Source organism: Petromyzon marinus, unplaced genomic scaffold (assembly GCF_048934315.1).
Source record: "Petromyzon marinus isolate PM22_M1 ecotype Great Lakes invasive population unplaced genomic scaffold, UKy_Petmar_22M1.pri1.0 PM_Scaffold_85, whole genome shotgun sequence".
NCBI lineage: Eukaryota > Metazoa > Chordata > Hyperoartia > Petromyzontiformes > Petromyzontidae > Petromyzon > Petromyzon marinus.
Window position 1 is genome coordinate 227,626 of NW_027423694.1, and position 24,828 is coordinate 252,453.

The 24,828-nt window shown below is 43.7% G+C and overlaps 1 long non-coding RNA gene across 50 annotated transcripts; it reads right to left on the reverse strand.

The window, feature by feature from the left end:
• Nucleotides 1-4,036: 4,036 nt before the first annotated feature.
• LOC142923891 (uncharacterized) lies at nucleotides 4,037-9,938 on the reverse strand. Of its 50 annotated transcripts, XR_012940982.1 has the most exons (5): nucleotides 8,659-9,936; nucleotides 8,527-8,570; nucleotides 8,373-8,416; nucleotides 8,065-8,306; nucleotides 4,037-7,932 (listed from the first exon to the last, which is right to left on the reverse strand). It is a non-coding gene; the product is annotated as an uncharacterized LOC142923891 (long non-coding RNA). The 50 variants fall into 50 exon arrangements; XR_012940949.1 differs by having other exon boundaries at nucleotides 8,065-8,350; nucleotides 8,395-9,076; nucleotides 9,121-9,938; XR_012940952.1 differs by having other exon boundaries at nucleotides 8,065-8,350; nucleotides 8,395-8,614; nucleotides 8,659-9,938.
• Nucleotides 9,939-24,828: the final 14,890 nt, after the last annotated feature.

The following is a 24,828-nucleotide window of genomic DNA, read 5'->3' on the forward strand; positions in this document are numbered from 1 at the left end:
CACTCACTCTCTCACTCACTGTCTCACTCACTCACTCACTGTCTCACTCACTCATTCTCTCACTCACTCTCTCTCTCTCACTCTCTCACTCACTCTCTCACTCACTCTCTCACTCAATCTCTCACTCTCTCACTCTCTCACTCACTGTCTCACTCACTCATTCTCTCACTCACTCACTCTCTCACTCTCTCACTCACTCACTCTCTCACGCTCTCTCTCACTCTCTCACTCTATCACTCACTCTCTCACTCACTCTCCCACTCTCTCACTCAGACACCCATTCACTCACTAAGTGACCCACCAACTCACTCAGCCACCCACTCACTTACTAAATGACCCACCCACTCACTCAGCCACGAACCCAACCACTCACTTAGCCACTCACTCACATCAGCCATTCACTAAGTGACCCACCCACTCACTCAGCCACCCACCCACTCACTCAGCCACTAACCCCACCACTCACTCAGCCACTCAAGCACCCACTCAATCAGCCACTCACTCACTCAGCTCCACATCCTCCTGTACCACATCACTCCATCTCTTCTCTAGCCCGTGCCGCAACCGTTTAGCCCCCTCTATCCGGCCGAACAAAAGCTGTTTCGGCATGCGGTGGCTGGGCATGCGGGCTACATGACCCAGCCATCGCAGCCTTGCCTGCCGGAGGAGCTCACCGATGGGAATGTGTCCAGATCTTTCAAGGATTTGTGAGCTCCTCACACAATCCAGCCTGGATAAACCCAGGATAGATGGTAGACAGGCCAGCCTAAATGTTTCTAACCGGCGAAGATGTTCCATTAGGGGGGTCCACGTTTCGCAAGCGTAGAGAAGGGAGGGAATGACCGTGGCCGAGAAGACCTGAAGCTTTGTGCGGAGCGACAGACCAGGTAGCTTCCACACAGCGTTACGCAACCGATGAAAAGATATTGCCGCTCGACTGATTCGGAGTGAGACCTCTGCTGTTAAACTGGAGCCAGTCATGAGCACACTGCCCAGGTATGGGAAACTCTCCACTCTCTCCACAACTGCCCCATCACCGATTGGGAGTTGTGGGGGTGGAGTGTCCGATGGTGCAAAATACCCAGGCAGGTGCTTAGTTTTGGTGGGGCTGATGGTAAGGCCCCATCTCTTAGTAGCACGCTCCCTGTCTCAGCAGCAGCGTCTCCAACTCCTCCTCTGACTGAGCAGCTATTACTAAATCATCAGCATACATAACGTGGTTGAGCAAAAGGGAGCCATCCCTTGACCGCACCCGGGCATCGATCAGCCTCCCATTGTATCTGTACCAGATGGAAATTCCCCCGGTACAGCTATTGAAGGCTTCACGAACTACGTGTTCAAAATAGATGTTAAATAATGTGGGAGCCAGAGGACATCCCTGTCGCACCCCAAGGTGTACAGGGAATGGCTCCGACTCCCGGCCACGTAGTTTTACCCGGGCCCGCTCACCATCATCAAGGTCCTTAATGATCGTGAGCAGAGGGTCAGGTACTCCAAAAGCACAGATGGCACCTCAGCCAGCCACTCACAGGGGGTGACTTCTTCCAATATTTGAGGCACCACAGCCTCGGCAGGGTCATCCTCACTTTACCCCACGATGTTTTCCAGGCTGAGGGCCTTTCTTAGTCCTAAGACATCATAGAAATGCTCAGCAAAATCTGCAAACCTGTTCCTGGGGGTCAAAGATCGGATCACCGTTCTTTCCCCTAATGATGGTAATAGGTGTGGCGCTGCAGGTTACTTTTTTGATATAATTAAAGAGCGATTTGTGATTGCGGGCCATTGAGGCAGACTCCATCTCCTCAGCAACCCGCGACCACCACCCATCCTTGCAGCGCCTCACGGCTCTCCGAACCTCCGAGCGAAGGCTGCGGTAAGCCTCCTCATTCTCCGACGTGGGATTCTGTAGCCGATCAGAGTGGGCCTGTCGCTCTTTCTCAACCATCCTGAACACCTCCTCTGTCAGCCAGGGTCTCCGAGGAGGTCTGGACCGTGTACCCAAGGCAGTCATTCCAGCTGCATGAGCCACAGTCCTAAACCTCGCCCATTTACCCTCGACATCAGGAGGAGTGCGGGACGATGCCAACCCCAGCTGCAAGCCATGATGAAATTCTCGCTTGCAACGTTCATCAGCTAGCTGAGACCAGGCCACTGTGGGTTTGAATGGGGTCCTGGGTGTACAACCACCACCGGAGTGGAAGAATGGCAGGTGCATCTTACAGATGACTAGTCGATGTTCAGAGGACAGATCAGCTCCACGGTAGGTCCTGGTGTCAAGGACATGGGCTCGCATCCGCTGGTCCGTCACTGTAGTCCAGCAGATGTTCTTGCTTGGACCCGGCATGCATCCATGATGTTGTGTGGATGCGCCGATGCCGGAACAGCGTGTTGGTAATTACAAGCCCATGGGCTGCACAAAAATCTAGCAGCCTCCTGCTGTTGTTTTTGAGCTGATCTGGCCCATGCCTTCCAATCACTCCAGACCAGGTGCCAGCATCATGACCAACTCCAACATTGAAGTCACCCAACAAGATGACTCTATCCCGAGGGGCCACTTTAGCCAGCACCTGTGACAGGTCATAGAAGGCATCTGACTCATCGGCCTTGCCTGCATCCATCCACGGATGTTCGTCTTCGGTGGTGGGGACATAAGTAACCACGACCACCATTCCTCGCCTCCGGTTGATGGGAAGGCGAGCCCAGAGTAGCCTGGGGCTTACAGCTTCCCACACCTCACCGCCACGCTCCCATGCCCCCTTCATTCTTTTGTTCAGAAGAAGAGCCACTCCCTGTTGTTTGGCAGTCTGCTGCCCCGAGTAGAGGACTGTCCACCCCTCATGGTGGCAGGAGCCAGAGCCGGTCCACCGGACCTCCTGAATACCAGAGATCCAGGCGGTACCAAATCCATCTCCTGCCACCACCACCGCCACCACCACCATTATCACCACCGCCACTATAACTACCACCACTATCGCCATCACCACCGCCACCATCACCACCACCATATCCCTACCACCATCACCATTACCACTATCGCCACCACCACCACCACCATTATCACCATCACCACCATCATCACCATCATCACCACCATATCCCTACCACCATTACCATTACCGCCATCACCACCATTATCACCATCACCACCACTACCACCAATATCGCCACCACTATCGCCACCACCACCATCACCACCACCATATCCCTACCATCATCACCATTACCACTACCGCCACCACCACCACCATTATCACCATCGCCACCATCACCACCATAACCGCCACCATCATCACCGCCACCACCATCATCACCGCCACCACCACCACCACCATCACCACCATATCCCTACCATCATCACCATTACCACTACCGCCACCACCACCACCATTATCACCATCGCCACCATCACCACCATAACCGCCACCATCATCACCGCCACCACCATCATCACCGCCACCACCACCACCACCATCATCACCACCATATCCCTACCATCATCACCATTACCACTACCGCCACCACCACCACCACCATTATCACCATCACCACCACCATAACCGCCACCATCACCATCGCCACCATCATCACCGCCACCACCAGCACCACCATCATCACCACCACCACCATATCCCTACCAACATCACCATTACCACTACCGCCACCACCACCACCACCATTATCACCACCACCACCACCATAACCGCCACCATCATCACCGCCACCATCACCATCACCGCCACCACCACCACCACCACCATTATCACCATCACCACCACCACCACCATCACCACCACCATCACCACCACCACCATCATCACCGCCACCATCACCACCACCACCATCACCACCACCACCACCACCATTATCACCATCACCACCACCACCATCATCACCACCACCATCACCACCATCACCACCACCACCATCATCACCACCACCAGCACCACCACCAGCACCACCAGCACCACCACCACCACCACACCCCTTCAACGCTCTGGGTTCTGCCAAGCCAAAGGCGGACTTCAAGCGGCGATAATAAATGTGAAATCGTGTATTGAATGAACGTACGTTTATACATTTATATAGTCATACTTATATATATACCGTATACGTATATAAAGAGGAAGGGGGGGGGGGGGTAAAAGCATTGACGCTGCCTTTGTAAGCGACGTAACATCGTCGGCACGGCCAAAGATCCGGGGCCGAGACCTTAACACTTCCTCGCGTCAATGAGACCGTTTTTTTTTGTTTAAACAAGAGAAAAATAAAAATCCGAACGTATCATCACCATCACCATCAATAAATCATCATCATCATCATCATCATATAAAAAGAGAGACGGGATTTACACAGTTGCACGCTAACGAGAACCAATAATCAATAATCACGTTTAAAACTATAAAAAAAAACTAACGACTGGCTACGGAGCAGTCAAAGCCCTTAATTGTATACGAGTGTTGTGTCTGTGTGTGTCTGTGTGTGTCTGTGTGTGTTTGTGTGTGTCTGTGTGTGTCTGTGTGTGTGTCTGTGTGTTTGTGTGTTTGTGTGTGTCTGTGTTTGTGTGTCTGTCTGTGTGTGTCTGTGGGTGTGTCTGTGTATATGTGTCTGTGTGTGTGTCTGTGAGTGTGTGTGTCTGTGTGTCTGTGTGTGTCTGTGCGTCTGTGTGTACCTGTGTGTGTGTGTGTCTGTGTGTGTCTCTATGTGTGTGTCTGTGTGTACTTGTGTGTGTCTCTGTGTCTGTGTGTGTCTGTGTGTGTCTCTGTGTGTGTCTGTGTGTGCTCGCTAACAGCACTTGCCCCTACAGTCTGTTACAGGCTATACGGGGGATCTTGTCTGTGTGTCTGTGTGTCTGTCTGTGTGCATGTCTGTCTGTGTGTGTCTGTGTGTGTGTCTGTGTGTGTGTGGGGAGCGGTAGTGTAGCGGTTAGCGCTACGCTGCGCTATGAACCTGGCGACCCGGGTTCGATTCCCGCTCACGGCCAACACCAGTAACGATTATCTGAACCGGTCCTGGGCCTCCCCTAGGTCGACTCAGCCTCAAATGAGTACCTGGTGCGGTGTGTAGTAAACATCGCCACTGGGGAGACAAAGGCGGCCGGGCGTGGTGCTGGCCACCCACCGCCTCGTGTGCCGTTCCGGCCTTCATAGGTGCTCGCTAACAGCACTTGCCCCTACAGCCCCTGCTAGAGGCTACACGGGGAATCTTTGTCTGTGTCTGTGTGGTGTGTGTAGTACATAGACACTGCTACTAACAGCACTTGCCCCTACCGCCCTGCTAGAGGCTACACGGGGGATCTTTGTCTGTGTCTGTGTGGTGTGTGTAGTACATAGACACTGCTACTCGCTACTAACAGCACTTGCCCCTACAGCCCCTGCTAGAGGCTACACGGGGGATCTTTGTCTGTGTGTGGTGTGTGTGTGTGTAGTACATAGGCACTTGCCCCTACCACCCCTGCTAGAGGCTACACGGGGGATCTTTGTCTGTGTGGTGTGTGTGTGTAGTACATAGGCACTTGCCCCTACAGCCCCTGCTAGAGGCTACACGGGGGATCTTTGTCTGTGTGTGGTGTGTGTGTGTAGTACATAGGCACTTGCCCCTACAGCCCCTGCTAGAGGCTACACGGGGGATCTTTGTCTGTGTGTGGTGTGTGTGTGTAGTACATAGGCACTTGCCCCTACAGCCCCTGCTAGAGGCTACACGGGGGATCTTTGTCTGTGTGGTGTGTGTGTGTAGTACATAGGCACTTGCCCCTACAGCCCCTGCTAGAGGCTACACGGGGGATCTTTGTCTGTGTGTGGTGTGTGTGTGTAGTACATAGGCACTTGCCCCTACAGCCCCTGCTAGAGGCTACACGGGGGATCTTTGCCTGTGTGGTGTGTGTGTGTGTAGTACATAGGCACTTGCCCCTACAGCCCCTGCTAGAGGCTACACGGGGGATCTTTGTCTGTGTGTGGTGTGTGTGTGTAGTACATAGGCACTTGCCCCTACAGCCCCTGCTAGAGGCTACACGGGGGATCTTTGCCTGTGTCTGTGTGGTGTGTGTGTGTAGTACATAGGCACTTGCCCCTACCACCCCTGCTAGAGGCTACACGGGGGATCTTTGTCTGTGTGGTGTGTGTAGTACATAGATACTGCTACTCGCTACTAACAGCACTTGACCCCAAGTCTGTTGCAGGCTATACGTGGCGCCTTTGCCTATACATATATACATGTGAGATTGTGATATCATCATCGAGATGTCTAGACAGTACATCGGGCGGAAATGCCATGGGTTACACTGCTGTGCCAGGCTAGGTGCAGGATGAGGTCACTGGACAGACCCTGTAGGTGCCATGGGTTACACTGCTGTGCCAGGCTAGGTGCAGGTCACTGGCCAGACCTAGCAGGTGCCATGGGTTACACTGAGACAGCTGAGATGGAGCAACTACATCATCACTATCATCACCACCATCACCACCATCACCACCATCATCACTTTCTGGACATTTCAATCAGCGCAACAAATACTCTAAACGAGTGGTGATGTTGATGAGACTCGCAGAGACTTATAGAGACCCACAGAGACACACAGAGACACACAGAGATCTAGAGACCCACAGAGACACATCAGAGAACTAGAGACCCACAGAGATCCATAGAGACCCACAGAGATACACAGAGACCCACAGAGACACACAGAGACCCACAGAGACACACAGAGACCCACAGAGACACACAGAGACCCACAGAGACACACAGAGACCCACAGATCCAGACTCCCAAAACACTGCAGCAGGCATCAGTCAGGGTCCCGGGATCAAACCCACGACATCCTGTATACCAGGCGAGGTAGTCAACATCTCACAGGGTCTGGGTTCGAACCCACGCCTCCTGTAGACCAGGAGAGGTAGTCAACATCTCCCAGGGTCTGGGATCGAACCCACGACCTCCTGCAGACCAGGCGAGGTAGTCAACATCTCCCAGGGTCTGAGATCGAACCCACGGACCCAAAGCAGACCAGGCGAGGTAGTCAACATCTCCCAGGGTCTGGGATCGAACCCACGACCTCCTGTATACCAGGCGAGGTAGTCAACATCTCACAGGTTATGAGATCGAACCCACGACCTCCCGTAGACCAGGCGAGGTAGTCAACATCTCACAGGGTCTGAGATCGAACCCACGGACCTCCTGTAGACCAGGCGAGGTAGTCAACATCTCCCAGGGTCTAGGATCGAACCCACGGACCTCCTGTATACCAGGCGAGGTAGTCAACATCTCACAGGGTCTGAGATCGAACCCACGGACCTCCTGCATACCAGACGAGGTAGTTAACATCTCACAGGGTCTGAGATCGAACCCACGGACCCAAAGCAGACCAGGCGAGGTAGTCAACATCTCCCAGGGTCTGGGATCGAACCCACGACCTCCTGTATACCAGGCGAGGTAGTCAACATCTCCCAAGGTCTGGGATCGAACCCACGACCTCCTGTATACCAGGCGAGGTAGTCAACATCTCCCAAGGTCTGGAATCGAACCCACGGACCTCCTGTAGACCAGGCGAGGTAGTCAACATCTCACAGGGTCTGGGATCGAACCCACGACCTCCTGTAGACCAGGCGAGGTAGTCAACATCTCCCAGGGTCTGGGATCGAACCCACGACCTCCTGTAGACCAGGCGAGGTAGTCAACATCTCCCAGGGTCTGGAATCGAACCCACGGACCTCCTGTAGACCAGGCGAGGTAGTCAACATCTCGTAGAGAGAGAGAGAGAGACGCAGACTCCAGATGCCACACGGACAAGCGAGGCCAAGGGTCTCGACTTGAGGCTTTCAGCGGCTGCAGGGTGGGCAAAGCAGCGGCGAGGAGCGGACGGCATCGTCAATAAAACCTGCCAACATCGTCAATAAACCTGGCTAACATCGTCAATAAACCTGGCTAACATCGTCAATAAACCTGGCTAACATCGTCAATAAAACCTGCCAACATCGTCAATAAACCTGGCTAGCTTCGTCAATACACCTGGCTAACATCATCAATAAACCTGGCTAACATCGTCAATAAACCTGGCCAACATCGTCAATAAACCTGGCTAACATCGTCAATAAACCTGGCTAACATCGTCAATAAACCTGGCTAACATCGTCAATAAACCTGGCTAACATCATCAATAAACCTGGCTAACATCGTCAATAAACCTGGCTAACATCGTCAATAAACCTGGCTAACATCGTCAATAAACCTGGCTAACATCGTCAATAAACCTGGCTAACATCATCAATAAACCTGGCTAACATCATCAATAAACCTGGCTAACATCGTCAATAAACCTGGCTATCATCATCAATAAACCTGGCTAACATCATCAATAAACCTGGCTAACATCATCAAAAAACCTGGCTAACATCGTCAATAAACCTGGCTAACATCGTCGATAAACCTGGCTATCATCGTCAATAAACCTGGCTAACATCATCAATAAACCTGGCTAACATCGTCAATAAACCTGGCCATCATCATCAATAAACCTGGCTAACATCATCAATAAACCTGGCTAACATCGTCAATAAACCTGGCTAACATCGTCAATAAACCTGGCTAACATCATCAATAAACCTGGCTAACATCGTCAATAAACCTGGCTAACATCATCAATAAACCTGGCTAACATCATCAATAAACCTGGCTAACATCATCAATAAACCTGGCTAACATCATCAATAAACCTGGCTAACATCGTCAATAAACCTGGCTAACATCGTCAATAAACCTGGCTAACATCGTCAATAAACCTGGCTAACATCGTCAATAAACCTGGCTAACATCGTCAATAAACCTGGCTAACATCGTCAATAAACCTGGCTAACATCGTCAATAAACCTGGCTAACATCGTCAATAAACCTGGCTAACATCGTCAATAAACCTGGCTAACATCGTCAATAAACCTGGCTAACATCGTCAATAAACCTGGCTAACATCGTCAATAAACCTGGCTAACATCATCAATAAACCTGGCTAACATCGTCAATAAACCTGGCTAACATCGTCAATAAACCTGGCTAACATCGTCAATAAACCTGGCTAACATCGTCAATAAACCTGGCTAACATCGTCAATAAACCTGGCTAACATCATCAATAAACCTGGCTAACATCATCAATAAACCTGGCTAACATCGTCAATAAACCTGGCTAACATCGTCAATAAACCTGGCTAACATCGTCAATAAACCTGGCTAACATCGTCAATAAACCTGGCTAACATCGTCAATAAACCTGGCTAACATCATCAATAAACCTGGCTAACATCATCAATAAACCTGGCTAACATCGTCGATAAACCTGGCTAACATCATCAATAAACCTGGCTAACATCGTCAATAAACCTGGCTAACATCGTCAATAAACCTGGCTAACATCATCAATAAACCTGGCTAACATCGTCAATAAACCTGGCTAACATCGTCAATAAACCTGGCTAACATCGTCAATAAACCTGGCTAACATCATCAATAAACCTGGCTAACATCATCAATAAACCTGGCTAACATCGTCAATAAACCTGGCTAACATCGTCAATAAACCTGGCTAACATCGTCAATAAACCTGGCTAACATCATCAATAAACCTGGCTAACATCATCAATAAACCTGGCTAACATCATCAATAAACCTGGCTAACATCGTCGATAAACCTGGCTAACATCATCAATAAACCTGGCTAACATCGTCAATAAACCTGGCTAACATCGTCAATAAACCTGGCTAACATCATCAATAAACCTGGCTAACATCGTCAATAAACCTGGCTAACATCGTCAATAAACCTGGCTAACATCGTCAATAAACCTGGCTAACATCATCAATAAACCTGGCTAACATCGTCAATAAACCTGGCTAACATCGTCGATAAACCTGGCTAACACACATACCCCCCATACACACACACACCCACACACACACATACCCCCACACACACATACCCACACACACACATACCCACACATACACCCACCCCCACCCCCCCACACACATACCCCCCATACACACATACCCCCCACACCCCCACACACATACCCCCACACACACACACACATACCCCCACACACACACACACATACCCCCACACACACACACACATACCCCCCACACACACACCCCCCACACACACATACCCCCCACACACACACACACCCCACACACACACACACACCCACACACACATACCCCCACACACACACACACCCCCCACACACACACACACATACCCCCCACACACTCCTACACACACACACACATACCCCCACACACACCCACACCCACCCCCACCCCCCCCACCCACCCCCACACACACACCCCCCCCACCCCCACCCACCCCCCCCCCCACCCCCACCCCCCCACCCACCCACACCCACCCACACCCACACACACCCACACACACCCACACACCCACCACCACCACTACCCTAACCTGTTTCTCAAGCGCTAGCTTCCCCCAGAGACCCCCCTCGTCACTCGGTGCGATGATCTCGACCGTGGCCGATGCCACCTGAACACGTGACGCTCGTCCTGTTGCCTCGGGGGGGGGGGGGGGGAAATCGCCGCCCCCCTTTTTTAGGGGGGGGGGGGGAAATCGCCGCCCCCCTTTTTTAAATTGTTGATCGCTAAAGTTTGAATTCGTTTTACCCACAGCGGCGGCGACTTTTTTCGTGCCGAACGAAAGCAAAAGGGGTGGGTGTGGGTGGGAGTGTCTCTGTGAGAGAGAGAGAGAATCCTTGCTAGACGCAAGAGGCCCTGTGGCCGAAACGTCGTTGAGAATATTATTTCGTTTTTTTTAAAAAAAAAAAATATTATTTTTTTACCAATTCATTCTTTGATTCTCGTCCTAACGTGGTGGTGACTTTAGCCGAACCAAAGCAAAAACAACAACAACAACAAAAACACAAAACCCCGAAACCCCCTTTGCAGCCACTAAAACACAAAAAATTCAAATCGAAATTTCAAAAAACCCTGGAACCAATTTTTTTTTTTGGGGGGGGGGGGGTTCTCGCCTCCCGTCAAATGTGAAAAGGTTTGGGGGGGTGAGAGAGAGAATCCTTGCAGACGCAAGAGGCCCTGTGGCCGAAACGTCGTTGAGAATATTATTTCGTTTTTTTTTTTTAAAAAAAATTATTATTTTTTTACCAATTCATTCTTTGATTCTCGTCCTAACGTGGTGGCGACTTTAGCCGAACCAAAGCAAAAACAACAAAAACAACAACAACAAACACAACAACAACAAAAACAACAAAAACAACAACAACAACAAACACAAAACCCCGAAACCATCTTTGCAGCCACTAAAACACAAAAAAAAATTCAAATCGAAATTTCAAAAAACCCCTGGAACCAATTTTTTTTTGGGGGGGGTGGTTCTCGCCTCCCGTCAAATGTGAAAAGGTTTGGGGGGGTGAGAGAGAATCCTTGCAGACGCAAGAGGCCCTGTGGCCGAAACGTCGTTGAGAATATTATTTCGTTTTTTTAAAAAAAAAAATTATATTTTTTTACCAATTCATTCTTTGATTCTCGTCCTAACGTGGTGGCGACTTTAGCCGAACCAAAGCAAAAACAACAACAACAACAAAAACAACAACAAAACAACAACAACAACAAAACACAAAACCCCAAAACCCCCTTTGCAGCCACTAAAAAAAAATTCAAATCGAAATTTCAAAAAACCCTGGAACCAATTTTTTTTTTTGGGGGGGGGGGTTCTCGCCTCCCGTCAAATGTGCAAAGGTTTGGGGGGGGGGGGTGAGAGAGAGAATCCTTGCAGACGCAAGAGGCCCTGTGGCCGAAACGTCGTTGAGAATATTATTCCGTTTTTAAAAAAATATATATTTTTACCAATTCATTATTTTATTATCGTCCTAACGTGGTGGCGACTTTATCCGAACCAAAGCACAAACAACAACAAAAACAACAACAATAACAACAACAAAAAACACAAACCCCGAAACCCCCTTTGCAGCCACTAAAACACAAAAAAATTCAAATCGAAATTTCAAAAAACCCTGGAACCAATTTTTTTTTGGGGGGGGGGTTCTCGCCTCCCGTCAAATGTGCAAAGGTTTGGGGGGAGGGGGGGTGAGAGAGAATCCTTGCAGACGCAAGAGGCCCTGTGGCCGAAACGTCGTTGAGAATATTATTCCGTTTAAAAAATGTTTTTTTAACCAATTCATTCTTTTATTATCGTCCTAACGTAGCGGCGACTTTATCCGAACCAAATCAAAAACAACAACAACAACAAAAAACACAAAACCCCGAACCCATCTTTGCAGCCACTAAAACACAAAAAAAATTCAAATCGAAATTTCAAAAAACCCCTGGAACCAATTTTTTTTTTGGGGGGGGTGATTCTCGCCTCCCATCAAATGTGAAAAGGTTTGGGGGGGGGGGGTGAGAGAGAGAATCCTTGCAGACGCAAGAGGCCCTGTGGCCGAAACGTCGTTGAGAATATTATTCCGTTTTAAAAAAAAAATATTTTTTTACCAATTCATTCTTTTATTATCGTCCTAACGTGGTGGCGACTTTATCCGAACCAAAGCAAAAACAACAACAAACACAAAACACAAAACCTTGAAACCCCTTTGCAGCCACTAAAACACACAACAAAAATTCAAATCGAAATTTCAAAAAACCCTGGAACCAATTTTTTTTTCGGGGGGGGGGGTTTCTCGCCTCCCGTCAAATGTGAAAAGGTTTGGGGGGGGGGGGGGTGAGAGAGAGAATCCTTGCAGACGCAAGAGGCCCTGTGGCCGAAACGTCGTTGAGAATATTATTTCGGTTTTTTTAAAAATAAAAAATAAAATATTTTTTTACCAATTCATTCTTTGATTCTCGTCCTAACGTGGTGGTGACTTTAGCCGAACCAAAGCAAAAACAACAACAACAAAACAACAACAAAAACAACAACAAAACAACAAAACAACAACAAAAACAACAAAACAACAACAACAAAAACAACAACAACAAAAAACACAAAACCCCGAAACCGCCTTTGCAGCCACTAAAAAAAAATTCGAATCGAAATTTCAAAAAACCCTGGAACCAATTTTTTTTTGGGGGGGGGGTGGTTCTCGCCTCCCGTCAAATGTGCAAAGGTTTGGGGGGGGGTGTGAGAGAGAGAATCCTTGCAGACGCAAGAGGCCCTGTGGCCGAAACGTCGTTGAGAATATTATTCCGTTTTTTAAAAAAAAAAATATTATTTTTTTACCAATTCATTCTTTGATTCTCGTCCTAACGTGGTGGCGACTTTAGCCGAACCAAAGCACAAACAACAACAACAACAAAAACAACAACAACAAACACAAAACCCCGAAACCTCCTTTGCAGCCACTAAAAAAAAATTCAAATCGAAATTTCAAAAAACCCTGGAACCAATTTTTTTTTGGGGGGGTGATTCTCGCCTCCCGTCAAATGTGCAAAGGTTTGGGGGGGGGGGGTGAGAGAGAGAATCCTTGCAGTCGCAAGAGGCCCTGTGGCCGAAACGTCGTTGAGAATATTATTCCGTTAAAAAAAATAAAAATTTTTACCAATTCATTCATTTATTATCGTCCTAACGTAGCGGCGACTTTAGCCGAACCAAATCAAAAACAACAACAACAAAAAACACAAAACACAAAACCCCGAAACCCACCTTTGCAGCCACTAAAACACACAAAAAAAATTCAAATCGAAATTTCAAAAAACCCCTGGAACCAATTTTTTTTTTTGGGGGGGGGGGGTGATTCTCGCCTCCCGTCAAATGTGCAAAGGTTTGGGGGGGTGGGAGAGAGAGAGAGAATCCTTGCAGACGCAAGAGGCCCTGTGGCCGAAACGTCGTTGAGAATATTATTCCGTTTTTAAAAAAAAATTTTTACCAATTCATTCTTTGATTATCGTCCTAACGTGGTGGCGACTTTAGCCGAACCAAAGCAAAAACAACAACAACAAAAAACACAAAACACAAAACCCCGACCCCCTTTGCAGCCACTAAAAATTTTTTTACCAATTCATTCTTTGATTATCGTCCTAACGTGGTGGCCACTTTATCCGAACCAAAGCAAAAACAACAACAACAACAAAAAACACAAAACCCCGAAACCCACCTTTGCAGCCACTAAAACACACAAAAAAATTCAAATCGAAATTTCAAAAAACCCCTGGAACCAATTTTTTTTTTTTTGGGGGGGGGGGGGTGATTCTCGCCTCCCGTCAAATGTGCAAAGGTTTGGGGGGGGGGGGTGAGAGAGAGAATCCTTGCAGACACCACACAAGAGGCCCTGTGACCGAAACGTCGTTGAGAATATTATTCCGTTTAAAAAATGTTTTTTTAACCAATTCATTCTTTTATTATCGTCCTAACGTGGTGGCCACTTTATCCGAACCAAAGCAAAAACAACAACAACAACAAAAAACACAAAACCCCGAAACCCCCATCTTTGCAGCCACTAAAACACAAAAAAAAATTCAAATCGAAATTTCAAAAAACCCCTGGAACCAATTTTTTTTTGGGGGGGGTGGGTGATTCTCGCCTCCCGTCAAATGTGCCGGTAGGAGTTAAATTCTAAACTTTAACAAATGTCGCGATGCTAAGCAGCAGCAGCGGCAGCGGGTAAAAAACCAAAAACCTTTTTCTCCCCCCCTTGCTACGGTCAAGAATCGCTCTGGGAAAGCATCCCAAGTGCGGGCCACAAATTCACTCTTCCTGGCCACGTGAGCAAAAAAAAAAAAGAGGGGTTAATCACGACGGGAGATTTGGGGGTGGTGTGTGTGTGTGGGTGTGTGTGTGTGGGGGGGTGGGACAAACGAACCCCTTAACCCCCCCCCGCACAGCGACGGAAAAATCCGAATCGATTTTTTTGAGGTGAGAGGGGTTGGGAAATGAATTGAACGAGCGAATAAGCGAACGCTGCCATCTCGACAGCCGGCACCGGTCGCCCTCCTCCAACATACAAAAACCTCGTCACGGCAAAGTCTTCAAAAGCCCCTTTTTGGCGACCGCGGAAAATTACCCACCGGCGTTTTTATCTCGGCGAAGGCACCGGTGTGTAGAGGAAACACGATGGAGTCGCGTTCGGGACAGCGAAACGCGATCCTACGATCACGTTTTTCGATCACGATCGCCCAGATCTGATCACGATCGCCCAGCGATCTCCACCATCAGGTGTCAAGAACGCGAGACGAGAATTCATTCAACGGAACCCCGATTGGGAAAAAAACCGAAACACTTTACGTGAAGCCCACATCCAGCCAGGCCGGCAAACGCAGTTAAGACACTTCCTGGCGAACCACGAAATTCATCTTCTTTGGGTTCTTTCGGTAAAGTCACCACGTAGAATGAGAATAGAATAATGGATAATATCGCCTTATTTTATTTTATAAATGTATTATTGTGTTCCCATTCTACGTGGTGGTGGTGACTTTACCGAAAGAACCAAAGAAGATGAATCATTTGCAGTCACGAAAGCTTTAAATCGAAATTGAACCACGAAATTTTTTTTCCAGAAGGGCGTTGTTACATTTCGTGCTCGAACCTTTGGATTGCACGTACCGCCACAGATAAGAATGTAAGACGTGCCATTATTTTTTTTGTTTGTTTTGGAAGCTGCGTATGTATTCCCACTGGCCATGTACCTCGCATTTGTCCATTCCATCTGTGTAAGGAACGTGCTATCCAAAGGTTCGAACACGAAATGTAACAACAACGCCCTTCTGAAAAAAAAATTTCGTGGTTCAATTTCGATTGAAAGCTTTCGTGACTGCAATGATTCATCTTCTTTGGTTCTTTCGGTAAAGTCACCACCACCACGTAGAATGAGAATACAATAATAAATTGATAAAATAAAATAAGGCGATATTATTCATTATTCTATTCTCATTCTACGTGGTGACTTTACCGAAAGAACCACAGAAGATGAATTTCGTGGTTCGCCAGGAAGTGTCTTAACTGTGTTTGTCGGCCTGGCTGGATGTGGGCTTCACGTAAAGTGTTTTGGTTTTTTTTCCAATCGGGGTTCCGTTGAATTCTCATCTCTCGTTCTTGACGATACCTGATGAAGATCCCTCGGCGTCGTGATAGCAACGTGATCGTGATTGCGTTTTGTTGTTTTAATGAAATCTTATTGTGTTTCTACACACCCGTGACTTCACCGAATGAAAACCCAAGTAGAGTAAAAAAAACCTCGTCGAGATAGAACTGCAACGAGGTACAACAACAGCAACAACACACACACAGAGAGAGTCCGCTAGCGCGACAGTCAACAAGCTACCCCAACCATTCGTTGATTCGCGTTCTTACAAAGGTTGCTACGTTTTGAGAGGGACGCACAACACGGACATGGGGACACGCGCAGAGAGACACGCAAAGCAGAGAGAGACACAACACAAAGACACACACACAGACAGACACACAGAGAGACACACAGACACGCAGAGACACACACAGAGACACACAGAGAGACACACAGAGAGACACACATGCAGAGAGACACACACAGACACACACAGAGAAAGACACACACATAGACACACACAGAGACACACAGAGAGAGACACACAACATAGACACACATAGACACACACAGAGACACACACAGAGAGACACACAACATAGACACAGAGACACACCACAGAGAGAGCCACACACAACACAGACACACAGAGAGACACACAACAGACACACAGAGAGAGACACACAACAAAGACACACAGAGACACACCACAGAGACACACAGAGACAACACAGAGACAACACAAACATACACACAGAGAGACACACAACACAGACATACACACAGAGAGACACACAACACAGACATACACACAACACAGACACACAGAGACACACAACATAGACACACAGAGACACACAACATAGACACACAGAGACACACAACATAGACACACAGAGACACACCACAGAGACACACAACATAGACACACAGAGACAACACAGAGAGACACACAACATAGACACACAACATAGACACACACACATAGACACACAGAGACACACACAGAGACACACAGGGACACACAGAGACACACACAGAGACACACACAACACAGACACACACAGAGACACACACAGAGACACACAACAGACACCACACAGAGAAACACACAGCAACACAGACACACACACACAGAGACTCTCTCCCTCTCAAACGTAGCAACCTTTGGAAGACCGTGAATCAACCCGGGGCTAGGGTGCTGACTGTTGTGTTAGCGGACTCTGCGTGTTGTTACCGCGTTTCAGCTGAAACGTCCACGAGGTTTTGTGCTCTACGTCATGACCCGTGTTGAGACGGTAAACGCCGTTACCCTACCACAGTAAAAGGGGCCTTGGATTAACTTTTAAAATAAAATTGCAGCTCGCTAAAACGAGCGAGGGGCTCGCAATGCAAACAGCGTACGCGCTATTGTGATGCCGGGCGTCACGTGATCACAACTGCCGAGCCAATGGGTGTTCTCTCTTATCTCTCTCTGTCTCTCTCTCGCTGCGGGATTGTGGGTAATCGACTGCCACGCTCCGTCTCGGTACTGGAGTGTTGTGACCACGTGTCTACTGTTTTACTGTAGTACTGTAGTGTTGTGACCACGTGTCTACTGTTTTACTGTAGTACTGTAGTGTTGTGACCACGTGTCTACTGTTTTACTATAGTACTATAGTGTTGTGACCACGTGTCTACTGTTTTACTGTAGTGTTGTGACCACGTGTCTACTGTTTTACTGTAGTACTATAGTGTTGTGACCACGTGTCTACTGTTTTACTATAGTGTTGTGACTACGTGTGTACTGTTTTACTGTAGTACTATAGTGTTGTGACCACGTGTCTACTGTTTTACTACAGTACTATAGTGTTGTGACTACGTGTGTACTGTTTAACTGTAGTGTTGTGACCACGTGTCTACTGTTTTACTATAGTACTATAGTGTTGTGACCACGTGTCTACTGTTTTACTATAGTACTATAGTGTTGTGACCACGTGTGTACTGTTTTACTGTAGTACTATAGTGTTGTGACCAAGTGTATACTGTTTACTATAGTACTATAGTGTTGTGACCACGTGTCTACTGTTTTACTGTAGTACTGTAGTGTTGTGACCACGTGTCTACTGTTTTACTATAGTACTATAGTGTTGTGACCACGTGTCTACTGTTTTACTACAGTACTATAGTGTTGTGACCACGTGTCTACTGTTTTACTACAGTACTATAGTGTTGTGAACACGTGTGTACTGTTTACTATAGTACTATAGTGTTGTGACTACGTGTGTACTGTTTACTATAGTACTATAGCGTTGTAACCACGTGTATACTGTTTACTATAGTACTATAGTGTTGTGACTACGTGTATACTGTTTACTATAGTACTATAGTGTTGTGACCACGTGTACACTGTTTACTACAGTACTATAGTGTTGTGACTACGTGTCTACTGTTTACTATAGTGTTGTGACCAAGTGTATACTGTTTACTATAGTACTATAGTGTTGTGACCACGTGTCTACTGTTTTACTATAGTACTATAGTGTTGTGACCACGTGTATACTGTTTTACTATAGTACTATAGTGTTGTGACCACGTGTCTACTGTTTTACTGTAGTGTTGTGACCACGTGTCTACTGTTTTACTATAGTACTATAGTGTTGTGACTACGTGTCTACTGTTTTACTGTAGTACTGTAGTGTTGTGACCACGTGTCTACTGTTTTACTACAGTACTAAAGTGTTGTGACCACGCGTGTACTGTTTTACTATAGTACTATAGTGTTGTGACCACGTGTCTACTGTTTTACTATAGTACTATAGTGTTGTGACTACGTGTATACTGTTTACTATAGTACTAGAGTGTTGTGACCACGTGTGTACTGTTTACTATAGTACTATAGTGTTGTGACCACGTGTCTACTGTTTTACTATAGTGTTGTGACCACGTGTCTACTGTTTTACTGTAGTACTGTAGTGTTGTGACCACGTGTCTACTGTTTTACTATAGTACTATAGTGTTGTGACCACGTGTGTGTGCCTAAAGCATTTCTTTTTAATTTCGTGTCCAAGTGTAGTGACTGATCTTTAGTGAACTGTCCTGCAAGAATGGCCCCAACACACCAGCCACGATTAAATCTAACTAATCAATTCGATTGCTTTACACGAAATCTAAACGATGGAAGAAAAAAAAAGTCTAAATAAGGGCATTTCGCACCAATCACCTTCACGTGAATATTTTGTGTTAAGTCTATGGGTGGCAGTGTTGAGTCTATGGGTAGTGTTGAGTCTATGGTGCAGTGTTGAGTCTATGGTGCAGTGTTGAGTCTATGGTGCAGTGTTGAGTCTATGGTGCAGTGTTGAGTCTATGGGTAGTGTTGAGTCTATGGTGCAGTGTTGAGTCTATGGGTAGTGTTGAGTCTATGGTGCAGTGTTGAGTCTATGGTGGCAGTGTTGAGTCTATGGTGGCAGTGTTGAGTCTATGGTGCAGTGTTGAGTCTCTGGTGCAGTGTTGAGTCTATGGTGCAGTGTTGAGTCTATGGTGCAGTGTTGAGTCTATGGTGCAGTGTTGAGTCTATGGTGGCAGTGCTGAGTCTATGGTGGCAGTGTTGAGTCTATGGTGGCAGTGTTGAGTCTATGGTGGCAGTGTTGAGTCTATGGTGCAGTGTTTAGTCTATGGTGGCAGTGCTGAGTCTATGGTGGCAGTGTTGAGTCTATGGTGGCAGTGTTGAGTCTATGGTGGCAGTGTTGAGTCTATGGTGCAGTGTTTAGTCTATGGTGCAGTGCTGAGTCTATGGTGCAGTGTTGAGTCTATGGTGCAGTGTTGAGTCTATGGTGCAGTGTTGAATCTATGGTTCAGTGCTGAGTCTATGGTGCAGTGTTGAGTCTATGGTTCATAGACTCAACACTGCACTATAGTACTATAGTAAAACAGCATTCAAGAGCAATAATCCCCTGCGGACGCGAAAGCTTCAAATCGAGCTTCAAGTTTGACAACATCGCTTTATAATGTTCTTGGTTCCATAGGGTAAAGTCACCACCACGTTAGAAGGGAAACAATAAAATAATAAAAATTATAAAACACAATAAAATTATTATTCTTGGTTCTTTGGGTAAAGTCACCACCGCGTTTAGAAGGGAAACAATAAAATAATAAAAATATAAAACAATAAAATTATTGTAAAACAATAAAATTATTATTCTTGGTTCTTTGGGTAAAGTCACCACCACGTTAGAAGGGAAACAATAAAATAATAAAAATTATAAAACACAATAAAATTATTGTAAAACAATAAAATTATTATTCTTGGTTCTTTGGGTAAAGTCACCACCGCGTTTAGAAGGGAAACAATAAAATAATAAAAATATAAAACAATAAAATTATTGTAAAACAATAAAATTATTATTCTTGGTTCTTTGGGTAAAGTCACCACCACGTTAGAAGGGAAACAATAAAATAATAAAAAAACTATAAAACAATAAAACTGCAACACGAGAAGAAAATTTGAAAGGAAAAATAAAATAAAATTTTTGTTTGTGGTTATCACAACCTGATGATGATTGCTTGTGTTGTGTTGCAGGCGAAACGTCGTGAGAATTTTATATTGTTTTATATTTTTATTATTTGTCAAAACCACAGCAATAATTATTCTTGCTGTGGTTTTCACACCTGATGATGATTGCTGCTTTGTGTTGCAGGCGAAACGTCGTGAGAATTTTATATTGTTTTATATTTTTATTATTTGTGAAAACCACAGAAATAATTTTTTGCCGTGGTTTTCACACCTGATGATGATTGCTTGTGCTGCAGTAGAAATGTCGTGAGAATTTTATATTGTTTTATATTTTTATTATTTGTGAAAACCACAGCCAAGACATTTTTCTTGCTGTGGTTTCACACCTGATGATGATTGTTTGTGTTGCAGTCTAAACGTCGTGAGAATTTTATATTGTTTTATATTTTTATTATTTGTTAAAACCACAGCAATAATTATTCTTGCTGTGGTTTTCACACCTGATGATGATTGCTTGTGTTGTGGTGCAGTAGAAACGTCGAGAGAATTTTATATTGTTTTATATTTTTATTATTTGTTAAAACCACAGCAAGGCATTTTTCTTGCTGTGGTTTTCACACCTGATGATGATTGCTGCTTTGTGTAGCAGTAGAAACGTCGTGAGAATTTTATATTGTTTTATATTTTTATTATTTGTGAAAATCACAGCCAAGACAATTTTATCTTGTTTGTGGTTTTCACACCTGATGATGATTGCTGCTTTGTGTTACAGTAGAAACGTCGTGGGAATTTTATATTGTTTTATATTTTAATTATTTGTGAAAACCACAGCCAAGACATTTTTCTTGTTTGTGGTTTTCACACCTGATGATGATTGCTTGTGTTGGAGTTGAAACGTCGTGAGAATTTTATATTGTTTTATTTGTGAAAACCACAGCAAGACATTTTTCTTGCTGTGGTTTTCACACCTGATGATGATTGCTGCTTTGTGTTGCAGGCGAAACGTCGTGAGAATTTTATGTTGTTTTATATTTTTATTATTTTATTGTTTTTCACACCTGATGGTTTTCACACCCTGATGATGATTGCTTCTTGTGTTGCAGAATTTTATTGTTTTATATTTTTATTATTTTATTGTTTTTCTCACCTGATGGTTTTCACACCTGATGATGATTGCTTCTTGTGTTGCAGAATTTTATTGTTTTATATTTTTATTATTTTATTGGTTTTCACACCCTGATGATGATTGCTTCTTGTGTTGCAGAATTTTATTGTTTTATATTTTTATTATTTGTGAAAACCACAGCAAGACATTGTTCTTGCTGTGGTTTTCACACCTGATGATGATTGCTGCTTTGTGTTACAGTAGAAACGTCGGGATAATTTTACACCGTTTCATATTTTCATTATTTTAATGCCTCCCTATCTCCGCGGCGGCAACTTCACCGGACGAACGAGGAATGCGAATCCCAGCTTTAAATCAACAACATAGGTGCGTGTTCTCAGCTCTTTGGGTAAAGCCACCACCACCACCACGTTAGAAGGGAAACAATAAAATAATAAAAATTATAAAACACAATAAAATTATTATTCTCGGTTCTTTGGGTAAAGTCACCGCCACCACGTTAGAAGGGAAACAATAAAATAATAAAAATTATAAAACACAATAAAATTATTGTAAAACAATAAAATTATTATTCTCGGTTCTTTGGGTAAAGCCACCACCACGTAGAAGGGAAACAATAAAATAATAAAAATATAAAACAATAAAATTATTGTAATAGAATAAAATTATTATTCTTGGTTCTTTGGGTAAAGTCACCACCACGTAGAAGGGAAACAATAAAATAATAAAATTATAAAACACAATAAAATTATTGTAAAACAATAAAATTATTATCCTTGGTTCTTTGGGTAAAGCCACCACCACCACGTTAGAAGGGAAACAATAAAATAATAAAAATTATAAAACACAATAAAATTATTATTCTTGGTTCTTTGGGTAAAGTCACCACCACGTAGAAGAGAAACAATAAAATAATAAAAATTATAAAAGAATAAAATTATTGTAAAACAATAAAATTATTATTCTTGGTTCTTTGGGTAAAGTCACCACCACGTTAGAAGGGAAACAATAAAATAATAAAAATATAAAACACAATAAAATTATTGTAAAACAATAAAATTATTATCCTCGGTTCTTTGGGTAAAGTCACCACCACGTAGAAGGGAAACAATAAAATAATAAAAATATAAAACAATAAAATTATTGTAATACAATAAAATTATTATTCTTGGTTCTTTGGGTAAAGCCACCACCACCACCACGTTAGAAGGGAAACAATAAAATAATAAAAATTATAAAACAATAAAATTATTGTAAAACAATAAAATTATTATCCTCGGTTCTTTGGGTAAAGCCACCACCACCACCACGTTAGAAGGGAAACAATAAAATAATAAAAATATAAAACAATAAAATTATTGTAAAACAATAAAATTATTATTCTTGGTTCTTTGGGTAAAGTCACCACCACGTAGAAGGGAAACAATAAAATAATAAAAATTATAAAACACAATAAAATTATTGTAAAACAATAAAATTATTATTCTTGGTTCTTTGGGTAAAGTCACCACCACCACGTTAGAAGGGAAACAATAAAATAATAAAAATTATAAAACAATAAAATTATTGTAAAACAATAAAATTATTGTAAAACAATAAAATTATTATTCTTGGTTCTTTGGGTAAAGTCACCACCACGTTAGAAGGGAAACAATAAAATAATAAAAATATAAAACACAATAAAATTATTATTCTCGGTTCTTTGGGTAAAGTCACCGCCACCACGTTAGAAGGGAAACAATAAAATAATAAAAATTATAAAACACAATAAAATTATTGTAAAACAATAAAATTATTATGCTTGGTTCTTTGGGTAAAGTCACCGCCGCCACGTTAGAAGGGAAACAATAAAATAATAAAAATAAAAAACAATAAAATTATTGTAAAACAATAAAATTATTATCCTCGGTTCTTTGGGTAAAGTCACCACCACGTAGAAGGGAAACAATAAAATAATAAAAATATAAAACAATAAAATTATTGTAATACAATAAAATTATTATCCTCGGTTCTTTCGGTAAAGTCACCACCACCACCACGTTAGAAGGGAAACAATAAAATAATAAAAATTATAAAACACAATACAATTATTGTAAAACAATAAAATGATTATTCTTGGTTCTTTGGGTAAAGTCACCACCACCACGTTAGAAGGGAAACAATAAAATAATAAAATTATAAAACACAATACAATTATTGTAAAACAATAAAATTATTATCCTTGGTTCTTTGGGTAAAGCCACCACCACCACGTTAGAAGGGAAACAATAAAATAATAAAAATTATAAAACACAATAAAATTATTATTCTCGGTTCTTTGGGTAAAGCCACCACCACCACCACGTTAGAAGGGAAACAATAAAATAATAAAAATTATAAAACAATAAAATTATTGTAAAACAATAAAATTATTGTAAAACAATAAAATTATTATCCTCGGTTCTTTGGGTAAAGCCACCACCACCACCACGTTAGAAGGGAAACAATAAAATAATAAAAATTATAAAACACAATAAAATTATTGTAAAACAATAAAATTATTATTCTTGGTTCTTTGGGTAAAGTCACCACCACGTAGAAGGGAAACAATAAAATAATAAAAATATAAAACACAATAAAATTATTGTAAAACAATAAAATTATTATTCTTGGTTCTTTCGGTAAAGTCACCACCACGTTAGAAGGGAAACAATAAAATAATAAAAATAATAAAACACAATAAAATTATTGTAAAACAATAAAATTATTGTAAAACAATAAAATTATTATTCTTGGTTCTTTGGGTAAAGTCACCACCACGTAGAAGGGAAACAATAAAATAGTAAAAATATAAAACACAATAAAATTATTGTAAAACAATAAAATTATTGTAAAACAATAAAATTATTATCCTCGGTTCTTTGGGTAAAGTCACCACCACGTAGAAGGGAAACAATAAAATAATAAAAATATAAAACAATAAAATTATTGTAAAACAATAAAATTATTATCCTCGGTTCCTTTGGGTAAAGCCACCACCACCACCACGTTAGAAGGGAAACAATAAAACAATAAAATTATTGTAAAACAATAAAATTATTATCCTCGGTTCTTTGGGTAAAGCCACCACCACCACCACGTTAGAAGGGAAACAATAAAATAATAAAAACATACACACACACATATATATATCAAAAAAAAACCACGATAAAAATTCTCACG